This window comes from Chiloscyllium punctatum, chromosome 24 (assembly GCF_047496795.1).
Source record: "Chiloscyllium punctatum isolate Juve2018m chromosome 24, sChiPun1.3, whole genome shotgun sequence".
Classification (NCBI taxonomy): domain Eukaryota; kingdom Metazoa; phylum Chordata; class Chondrichthyes; order Orectolobiformes; family Hemiscylliidae; genus Chiloscyllium; species Chiloscyllium punctatum.
The window spans coordinates 42,765,909-42,778,018 of record NC_092762.1 but is presented as its reverse complement, the minus strand read 5'-3'; the positions used below and the strand labels follow the sequence as shown (position 1 = coordinate 42,778,018).

The window sequence follows — 12,110 nt, the reverse complement described above, 5'->3', positions numbered from 1 at the left end:
ACAGAAAAAGAGTCCCAGTCGACCTCAGTTAAGTAAGAGAACTTATAGGCCAGTATCCAGGAGAGTGCATACCCTGGAAAGCACATCGACATCTGAATTGAGACAGTTAAATTGCTTAGCAACATCAAAATCAGAACCAATTAAAATAGACATCTGGTTAACTGGTCGGCCAGTTCAAATAAACGTAGATACTGGCGCAGCCATTTCAGTGATTGCAGAACCAGTCTTTATCAAGATTCACTCTGGACTCTAACTCTTACATTTGCACAAGACCTTGGCTAGACAGCAAAACAATACCAGGGAACCTTTACAGATTAAGGGTACAAATTCGGTTCCGGTCTCTTAGGAGAAGCAGCTGGTTCAGTTCCCACTGTTTGTAGTAAAAGGCTTGGCCTAAGCTTGATGGGATGGAATTAGTTGTGAAAGATTCACCCGGATTGGCTCAACATTTTTCGATTCAAAAATGGCTGACTGAGTGAATTGAATACCTGGAAGTTTACAGGAAGATCTAGGGACTCTCAAGGTCACCTAACATGTTGACCAGGAAGCAATTCCATGATTCTGCAAGGCCCGCCCAGTGCTATTTGCCTTCCAGGTAAAACTAGAAGCTGAAATCAAAGACTGGATAACAAAGGAATCACCATTTGTACCAATAGTGAAGCACAACCGGTCAATTCGCCTTTGTGCAGATTTTAAACAAATGGTAAACTGTTTCTCACAGATGGACAAATACCCAATCCCTCGCATAAGGTACTTGTACGGAAAGCTGGTAAAAGGTCCTCATGAAACTGGACATAAACCGCGCGTACTTGCATTTGAGATTAGATGAAGATTCCCAGAGGTATGCTACAGTTAATATCCATAAGAGTTTGTACCAATATTCGAGATTGCCATTTGGGATATCATCAGCAATTTTTCAAAGGACGATGGAAAGCATTTTACAAGATCTACCTCAGTTCGCCATTTATCTAGGTGATGTGCTAATAACAGGAAAGACCAAGAAGGAGCACTTAGAGAACTTGGACATAGTCCTAAGACATTTCTTCCGGCCGGGCATACATCTTAGAAGGAAAGAAATGTGTGTTCCAGGTGACTTAATTGGGTTCCAAAGTCGACGAGACTGGGCTAAATCCATTAGAAGATAAAGTTAGAGTGACCAAAGGTGCTCAGTCCCACATCTAAACTGGAGCTTAGTTCTTTCCTCCAGCTGGGGAATTAGTATTGAAAGTTCATATACAATCTGGCCACCATCTTGGCCCCTTTTGCATCAACTCAGCCTTGGAGATGGTCGCATAGCCAAGCCATTGTTTTCAGGGAAGAGAAGAAACAGCTATTATCCTGTAAGGTGTTGGCAAACTATGATCCCAAGTGAGATCTGTTATTGACATGCGATGCCTCCCCACACAGCATCGTGGTAGTATTAGGCCATACTGGTCTCCATTGAGAGGAACACCCAATAGTGTATGCTAATGCAGAGTGTAAGTACATCCAGATAGAGAAGGAAGGTTTGGAAGTCATACTTGGAGTCAGAAAGTTCCACCAATAACTTGTAAATGTAAATTTGTTCATAATAATGGACCACAAACCTCTGCTAGGTCTACTTAAAGTGGACAAGGCAGTGTCACCCATAGCTTCAGGCTAAATTCAGTGATGGGCTCTAACATTAAGTCCATCTAATTACAAGTTGGAAGACCATCTGGGAGGCCAAGTAGTGACTGCAGATGCATTGAGCTGTCTCCCACTGGTAGATGCACCATCACTGTAAGAGTTCATAATAGCTTCAAACTTTCTGAACACACTTGCAGTCACAGCTGACAATATCAGACTTTGGATGCAGGAGGATCTGGGCCTGGCAAAACTGAGACAGCTGGTGGTGATGGGGGAAACCAAAAGGCCGTCACAGCCAGAACTGAAACCTCTTTGGGCCCAGAGAGACCAGATCACAGTAGAGGACGGCATATTATTATAGGAAGTAAGAGTGTTTATCCCAAGCAAAGGTCACTGCCAGATACTGGCTGACTTCCACCAGCGTCATCCAGGGATTTCCAAAATGAAGATGTTGGTGAGAGGTTATGTCTGGTGGCCAGGATGGTTTGCAGACAGAGGCGCATTGATGGGGCAATGCGAAAAGGACAAAAAATACTGCCTAGACTCCCAACGTTTGTGGGAATGGCTGGGCAAACCCTAGACTTGGTTACATTGACTATGCAGGTCCTATCATGGGCTCAATTTTCTTAGTCATTGTGGATGCCCACTCAAAGTGGTTGGAGATGCAGAGAGTTCATCCACTAAACATAGCAACAAAGGTAAAAAGTGTGCACATCTTTTTATTTGACTGACAGGGAATTCGAGTATGCCCTAAAGTTGAAGGGTATCCAATGTATAAGCTCAGCTCCATACCATCCACCATCCAATGGTCTGGGAGAAAAAACTGTCAAAACTTTGAAGAGAGATTTCATGAAACAGCTTCCAGCTTGGCTTGATTTAAAACTTTCCCAGTTCCTATTTGATTATAGCACCATCTCCCATGCAACTACAGGGATATTCCAGCAGAGTTGCTACTGGGGAGAAGACTCCACACCAGGTTAACTCTGAGCTCCCTGCACCTGGAGTGGGGGAAGAGTGAAATGGCATCAGGAACACCAAGGCCAGGTACACAATTCCACTAAGCGAGAGAGACAGTTTACTTCAGGGGACAAAGTTTGTTGTAGAAACCATGGGAATGGCCCTATATGGGTAAGAGGCATGGCCACAGAATATGAGTTCCCTGATTGGAACTATTAATCTGGTGAGAAAGTGAGGACTGCAGATGCTGGAGATCAGAGCTGAAAATATGTTGCTGGAAAAACGCAGCAGGTCAGGCAGCATCCAAGGAACAGGAGAATCGACGTTTCGGGCATAAGCCCTTCTTCAGGGGATAAGCATAAGCCCTTTTCCAGCAACACATTTTCAGCTCCAATCAGGGAGCCCTGGCTGACAAATAACATTGAACATAGAACAGTACAGCACAAAAACAGGCACTTGTGTCAAACATGACGGCAAATTAAACTAATATTTCCTGCCTGCCTTCGGTCCATTTCTTTTCATTCCTTACATATTCACTTGCTTATCTAGAAGTCCCTTAAACACCCCTATCATATCTGCCTTCACCATCACCACCCCTGACAGTGCATTCCAGACTCCTACCCCTCTCTGTAGAAAACAACTTGCCCCTCACACCTCCTATGAAGTTTCCCCCTCTCACCTTAAATGCACATCCTCTAGTTTTAGACATTTCAACTCTGGGAAAAAGATTCTGACCATCAACCCTATCTATGCACCTCATAATTTTATAGACTTCTATCAAGTTTCCCCTCAGCCTTCACTAATCCAGAAAAAAAACCATGTTTTTCTAGCCTCTCCTTATAGCTCATACCCTCTAATCCAGGCAGCATCCCTTCTGCACCCCTTCCAAAGTCTCCACATCCTTCCTGTAATGTAGCAACCAGAATTGAATGCAATACTCTAAGTGTGGCCTAACCAAAGTCTTATAAAACTTACAACGTGACATCCTGACTCTTGTAATCAATTCCCTGACCAATAAAGCATGCCATATACCTTCTTTACCAACCTATCCACTTGTGTGGCTGCTTTCAGGGAGCTATGGACTTGAATCTCAAGATTCCTCTGTATATCAATGCTGTTCAGGGTGTTGTCATTAACTATATATTTCCTTAACATTTGATCTCCCAATGTGCAACACTTATCATCATTAAGAGTCCGTAATGGTTTTTAATTTTCTGGACACACTTGCAGTCACAGCTGACAATATCAGACTTTGGACACAAAAGGATCAGGTCCTGGCAAAACTGAGACAGCTAAAACTAAATCTGCCAAATTTGCAGCTGATCTAAATCTATATCTGTATTTTTTGACAACCTTCCACACTATTCCACAACTCCACCGATCTTTGTCTCATCTGCAAACTTACTAACCCACCCATCTACATTTTCATCCAACTCATTTATATAAATCACAAACTGCAGAGGGCCCAGTATGGATTCCTGTGGAACACCACTAGTCACAGACCTCCAGCCAGAAAAACACCCTTCCCCCACTACTCTCTCTTCTATGGGCAAGCCAATTCTGAAACCACGCAGCCAAGTCACTGTGGATCCCATGCATGCTTCTGGATGAGCCTGTCATGAGGGACCTTTGTCAAAAGCCTTAGTTAGGTCCATTTGGACAGCATTCGCTGCTCTACCCACCTCGATCACCTTTGTTACCTCCTCAAAACATTGAATCAAGTTCGTAAGATATGACCTGCCCACACAGAGTCTACAACTAGAGAACATAGTCTCAGAACGAAGAGGCACCAATTTAGGAATTGAGCTGAGAAGGCATTCATTCTCTCCAAGGATTGAGTCTTTGGTGCTCCTTGCCACAGGGAGCTGTGTGGACAGAGTCCTTGTGTATATTTAAGGCTGAGACAGATAGACTCTTGATTAGTCGGGGAATCAAGGGTTAAAGGGAAAAGGCAGGAAAGTGGATGTGAGGAATGTCGGATCAGCCAGGATTCTATTGAATAGAGGAGCAGGCTCAAGCGACTGAATGGCTGACTGCTGTTCCTGTTTTGGATTGTCTCGTAGTAAGTTCCAGACTGATTTCAGGTTGAAAGGGATGATGATCTACAAGCAAGAAAGAAGAGAATCTCAGCTCCACAGGATAGATGAGAGCTGGCGATGTAACCTGACTGAAACCATTAACTGGAATGTAAATTGTCAAGCTCTTTCACTCTGTGACTATTGCAACTCCCAATTAACACACAATGGAATTGGAGCAGCCTGGATTAGGCAATACAGTCTGACTTGGTAATATCACCCACAGCCTGAGAATAAAGACGGCAAATAGCAAGCTGGCTACAAAACAATAAAAAGCAATGGTCAAGATGGAAATTTGGTAGGAAATGGTCATAGTCATAGAGCCATACAGTACAGAGAAGGGCCTTCGGCCCATCCAGTCATGCACTGACATAGCTATACTAGCCCCCTTTTTTTGTATTAGGCCCATAGTTTTTAATGTGATGATTCATCAAGTGCTCATCCACATACTTTTTAAAGGTTGTGAAGTTTTCTGCCTCACCTACCCTCCAAGGAATGCATTTCCAGACTCCCACCACCCTCTGGGCAAAATGATCGTCCTGTAATCCCTTCTAAACCTCTATCTTTCACTTTAAAACAATGCCCCTTTGTTATTCAACTTAGGAGACCAGCTCCTTTCCACACACCCCCTGAAAGCCGCTCATAATCTTACACACCTTGGTCAGGTCCCCTCTCAACCTTCTCTGCTCCAAAGGTAACAAACTGCGCTCATCCAGATCTCTCCTTAACTGAAATGCTCCATCTCAGGCAATATTCCTGGTGAATTGCCAATGCAGAGGAAAGGTCCAGACCGATTCCAAGTGGAAAGGAATGAGCCACAAACAAGATAGAGGAGAACCCCCTCCATTTTCCCTGGGGATTGGTGCTGAGATCACCATTTACATCAAGGATTTCCACTCAGGAACTGGAAGTGCCAATTTCAAAATGTGCAGTTGACACTATATTGGGGGCTGTAATTAATTCTGAATTAATCCAGAAGGCTGGAAAAGCCAGGCAGCGTTAGGAGGTGGAGAAGTTGATGTTGCGGGTGTAACCCTTCTTCAGGACTTAAGTAATCCTGAAGCAGACTGTGATAAAGTCTAGGAAGACATTAATAACAAATATCGACCATGAGTGATTGGTTTGACATTTTGAAATAAAATGCTGCTGTAATTTTAAAGTGGGAAGTACCTGCTGTGGATTTAATGTTCATCTAAACAGGAAACGCCATCACTGTGGTTTAAAGGTTGTTTGACTTTTGAGGGAAGAACTGGAATGACTGACTATTTGTACGGTTTACAAATGAAGCCTGTGTCATACCTTTAATTCTCTCATACATTCTCATAGTCATAGCAAGAATCACAAAGGGGAGAATGGTGATGGTTCAGCATGAATGGTGAGTAATTATAGGTAATCTCGTGATTAAAGGAAATTAGATCATGCAAGCAAGATACTTTTTGATTGTTCAAGACAGGTGGGCATTGCTGCCAAGACCTGTATTTATTCCCCATCCCTAAAACTGTTCTTGAGAAGATAGTGGTAAGCCAACCTAATGACTTGTGTGGGCAGTGGTGTTGTCACAGGAGTCATACTTCAGCAACCCAGGGTAGACCTCTGCAGCCATGGGTTCAATTCCCACCCTGACATGAGGGGAATTTAAATGTAATTAATTCATCTGAAATGTAAAATCGAGTCTAAGTAATCATCAAACTATTGGAATGTTACCAATGTGTTTGACCGCTCTCACAAATTCGACACACTTGTCACAAACCACAGCAGAAAACTCAAGAAGGAATCAAACTGGGTTGATATACTGGAATACTTCAGGCACTAGAGACTGGAACAGCAGGCCCAGTGCTGTCAACCCTGGCACAGCGTTTCCACATGGACAAATCTATCCAGTCAGTCCCTTCCTACCATCAGTAAAGAGATGGAAGGGAATAATCAATAGTACTATCAAGCAGCACATTCTCAGCAAGGACCTACTCACTGACACCCAGGTTGGTTCTTCCAGGGCCTCTCAGCTCCTAACCTCAATGCAACCTTGGTTCAAACCTGGACAAAAGAGCTGAATTCCAAAGATGAGGTGAGTGTGACAGCCCTTGACATCAAGGCTGCATTCGACTGAGTGTAGCATCAGGCACCCTTGAAAATCTGGAGTCAAGGGTATCTAAGGGAAAACTCTCCACTGGTTAGAATCATACCTGGCACATAGGAAGATCAATGTTGTTGTTGGATCTCTTCAGAAAACCTAATCAAAATCTTTTGACCATCAACTGCATTAGCAGCATGATCAATATCCTGGGGAGTTCTATTGATCAGAAATTGACTGGGCTAGCCAATATGATGTTGGTTTGAAGAACAGATTAGCCGCAGGGAATTGTTTAGGAAGTAGCCCACCTGCTGCTTCCTCCAAGCCTGTTCTCCATCTACAAGGCTCAAGTCAGGCGTGTGATGGAAATTTGCCACAACATGGTGGGATGTTGGCACCATCCATGACAAAGCAGTCTGTTTGATTGGCACCACATCCACAAGCATTCACTCTCTCCACCACCGACACTCAATAGCAGCTATGTGTACCATCTATAAGATACTCCACAGAAATTCATTGATGCTCCTTCTACAGCACCTTCAAACTCAATGACCACTTCCATCTCGAAGGACAAAGACAGCAGATACATACAAACGCCATCGCCTGCGTGTTTACTCCAAATCACTCACTTGGAAATATATCACCATTCTGAATCTCCCTGCCTAACAGCACTGTGGTATTCCCACACCTAATAGACTGCAGCTGTACAAGAAGGCAGCTTACCACCACCTTCCCTATGGAAATTAGGGACGGACAATCAATGCTGGCCCAGCCAGTGACACCCACATCTCCTGAGTGATTTTTTTCTAACCCATCAGATTGGACATTTTTCATTTCCGTCTGATTTTGAGGATGGGGGAAGTTGTTGAGGAGAAAGGAGAAGATGATAGGTTCTGTTCTTCGGGCATTTGAACAATTCTGAACAAGACTTTAAAATATTGTGACATTTCCGAGAAGTAATTAATGTGGTCAGTGACAGTGAGTTCTCCGCCTGAACGCATTTATTTGACGAACAACAGTAAAGTAGGTTTTCTTTCCTTTGGTAGAAGGTAGTTCCCCAGCCTGCCTCAGCCAGCACATTGAGTGGTTAAATACCATGCTAGTAACCTGCAGAATTTCTGGAATGTTTTTCTAGAGCAACACATTGAGCAACCGATTAAAGAACAAGCTAGGAGGTGATGTTGAACTTGTACAAGATATTTATTACACCCGGGCTGGAATAGTATATACAGGAAAGATGTGAATGCATTAGAGAGAAAGCAGAAACGAGAATGGTCCCAGGGATGAGAAATTTCAGTTCTGCAGATAGATTAAAGATGTTGGGACTATTCTCCTTGGAGAGAAGAAGGCTGAGAGGAGATTTGATTGAGGTTTTCAAAATCATGAGCAGGTGAGATAGAATAGATAGTGTAAATCTGTTTAAACTTGTAAAATGAATAAGAGTGTGGGGGGGGGGGCATAGGTTTAAAGTGATGTGCAAGCAAAGCAACAGTGATCTGAGAAAAACATTTTTCACACGACGAATAGTTAGAGTGGAGTGCACTGCCTGGAAATGTGGTGGAGACAAGTTCAATTGAAGCATTCAAGAGGGTCACGGATGATTGTTTGATTAGAAATAATGCGCAGGAATTTGGGTGAAAGCAGGAGATTGGCACAATGGGCCAAATAGCCTCCATCTGCACTGTGACAATTCTTGTGATTCTGTAATTATGTTTTAGACCTGGTCTTCTGTAATGAAAAAGGGCTACTAAAAATCTTTTTGATAAATAACTTTTAGCAATGACGGAGACGATAGAACTTTACATTATTTTTGAAAGAGAATTAGTCCACTCTGAAGTCAGGGAGTTAAATCTGAACAAAGGAAATTATGAAGGTAAAAGGTTGGAATAGACTGGGACAAAACTTTGTATGATGGTACATAAGCAATGGATAGCCTTTGTTTATAAATAGTCATTATATAGTTTACTACATTCCTTAAAGCCACAAAACCCCCGAAAAATGTCAGTTAACTGTGGCTAACAAAGGAACTTAAAGATTGTACAAGGTTAAAAAAAGGCATATGAAGTTCCCAAAAATAGCAATAAAGAAAGGAAGAATAGGATATGTGTGTGTTAAAAATCCAACAGACAATGGAGAATGAGGACTTAGAAGAAATTAATGTTAGTTAGAAGATTGTGTTGGAGAAACTAATGGGACTGAAGGTTGCTAACTCCCCAGGCCTTGATGTTCTACATCCCAGAATGTTGAAAGAAGTAGCTATGGTGATAGTGGATGCATTGGTGATTATCTCCTATCAGAGTTTTTCAGCATGTCACCAACAGAATTGATGAAGAGAAATTGATGGACATAGCATATATTGGCTTTTCAAAAGGCTTTTGATAAAATGCCCCGAGAATAAATCAATTAGCAAAACTAAAACACACAATGTAGGAAATAATGTTCTGCCATGGATTAATGATTGGCAACAGCTAGAAAACAGACAGTAGAATAAATAAGTTTTTGGCACGTTGGCAGGCTGTGACTAGTGGGGTATCGCAAGGATTAGTACTTCAGCCTTAGATCTTTAGCAATGATTTGGACACTGGGGACCAAATGTACATTTTTAACTTTATGGGTGTCACAAATCCAAGCAGAACTTTGTGCTGGAAGGAAGGTGCAATGCAGGTGAACTTTCAGATTTAATGATCTGTCAATCTCTACTTCAGACATACAGAATGACTGGACTTCAACATTCCTCTATGAAAGGGGATTCCATAGCTTCACATCTCACTGAATTAAAAATAAAAACTCTTCATCTCAATCATCAGTGCCTTCCCTTTTATTTTAAAAGATGGCTGAACCCCTGTTCTTATGTTGTAAATGAGTTAGGCAGACTCCAAAGGAAGCTCCAATTGTGGTGAAATCCTCTTCTGTACCGTTCTATAAGGTAGCAAGCTGTAAACATTGTAAATGCAGGGAACAGACAGTTCCATGATGCTGAATTTGAGTTCTAATGCTTACTAAATTCAGTCCTGCATAGTAACAAGGGCAGGGTTGGTTGCAAAATTTCCATTAATCACCAATGTGGACCAGACTAAACCCCTTCAAAATAGACTAAGAGGATAGTCTAGACCACAGCCTTTTCTTATTTTTAAAAGAAAGTGTAAGGCGTTGTGTTCCGGATGCAATTCAATTGGTCAAACCACCAACTTGAAATCTTACCCTACAGTTAAAATACAAACAAAAGAAAGAAGAATTGATATAACTTTAATGCTATTGGAAAACTTCTCAGAATAATATATTTAACTGCTAAACAGCAACTGTTCCAATATGGTAGCATCTCATATTACACCCTTGGCAAAGGCAAATTCAGCAAAATAGAGATTGTCAGATCTGAAATTCTAGCAGCAGGAAGAGATGTCAAGCTTTTCGCTGTAACAGAGGGAGGACTATCAGCTTCCACATCCAGCTTCAGGACCCAATGTTAAACTAAAATCCTAATTCCTTTGGAGATTGACCCCTTTCCTTTAGGCTGTTTCTATTGTTCCAACCTTATACAAAGCCCAAGGCCTCACAAGTTGTTTATTTTATTGGCTTGGAACAGTTTTAATATGGAAGGGCAAATGTGTCAGTGCAGGTTTGGAGGGGTGAAGGGCCTGTTTCTGTGCTGCATTATTTTTTGTTCGAGAGCACTCGACACCTCTGTCTCAACCTCTCTTCATAAATAAACCAGGATAAAATACACCTCTTAAAGCCATAGTATTGTCACAATCACTAAGACAGTGATGGACATCTGAAGGCACGTTATCATTTTCATGTGATTTGCTGACCAACAGCAAAGGTTTGCTGAGGAATTGGGGAGATGATCCTTGATCATACCTATTGTTCAATGTGCTCTGTGCAGAGTTCGACCACAGTTGGTCAGTTGTTTTCATTCATTCACTTGTGGATGTAGGTGCTGCTGGCTGACCAGTATTTATTGTCTGAAATTTGCTGGCCTTGAGAAGGTGGTGGTGAATTGCCTTCTTAAACCGCTGCAGACTTTGTGATGGAGGTGGACCCACAATACCCTTAGGGCTGGTGTTCCAAATTTTGAGCCAGTGACGCTGAAGGGACAGTGTTATATTTTTAAGTCAGGATGGTGAGTGACTTGGAGGGAAACTTGCAGTTTGTAGCGTTTTCATGTATCTGCTGCCATCGTCCTTTGAGATGGCCACGATCGTGAGTTCAGGTGATACTGCCAAAGGAGGTTTGGTGAAATTCTGCAGTACGTCTTGCAAATGATAAACACTGCTACTAAACATCAGTGGTGGAGGGAGTTTGTGGGCGTAGTCTGAATCTAGCAGGCAGCTTTGTCCTGGATGGTGTCAAACTTCTTGATGGTATTGGAGTTGCACCCATTCAGGGAGTATTCCATCAGTTCTGACTTGTGCCTTGGAGATGCCAGACAGGCTTTGGGGAACCCAAAGGGGAAATGGCATTGAAGTAACTTGCTGGAATGTTTTGAGTAGTTAACAGAAAGGTTTGGTGAAAGTAATACCTAATTTTGTGTTAACTGCTACACAATAGATTTGTGAAGGAAGTAGTAAATTCTGGTGTAAAAGCGACAGTGAAAACATGAATACAAAAATTAGCTGAGTAATAGGAAGCTGAAAGTAATAGTCATTGGAAACGCTTTGGGCTGGAGGAAGGTTTGTAGTGGAATTTCTCAGGGATCAGTACTGGGACTCTTGCTTTTTCCGATATGTATCAATGACTGGATCTGATGTGTAGGGGACAATTTCAAAGTTTGAAGACTCAACCTGGAAGAATCGTACAACATGAAGAGGACAATGTGGAACTCCAAAAGGACTTTGACCAGTTGGTGGAGTGGGTCAAAGGGGAGAAAGATAAAGGAGGTGATGAATTTTGGAAGGGAGAATGTTAAAAGGCAATATAAAATAGAGGATATAATTCTAAAGAGGTAGAGGAGCAGAGGGACCTGGGTGTTTAGGTAGTCAGGTGACAGGAGACAGCAGTTAATAAATTCACCAAAGATCCCCAGACAGCACCTTGCAGACCCACGACTTCTTCCATCCAGAAAACAAGGACAGAAGACACATGGGAACACCACTGCCTTCAAGTTTCCCTCCAAACCACTCACCTTCCTGACTTGGAAATGTGTCGCCATTCCTTCACTGTCGCTGGGTCAAAAATCCTGGAATTCCCTCCCTAATGGCATTGTGGGTCAACCCACAGCAGTTGGACTGCAGCCATTCAAGAAGGCAGTTCACCACCACCTTCTCCTGGGCATTTCGGAATGGGCAATGTCCATACCCCATGAGCATATAAAACAGAAATGATCTGAGCAACAGTGGCCACAGCTGAAAGGGCAGGGTCTCCCAGGTAACCCCCACCTCACATGATTTATACCCTCTTGT

At 42.5% G+C, this 12,110-nt stretch overlaps 1 protein-coding gene across 2 annotated transcripts in view; it reads left to right on the top strand.

Moving 5' to 3' along the window:
* LOC140494497 (uncharacterized) overlaps nucleotides 1-12,110 on the top strand; it is a 43,343-nt gene that overhangs the window by 4,306 nt on the left and 26,927 nt on the right. The window lies entirely within an intron of this gene.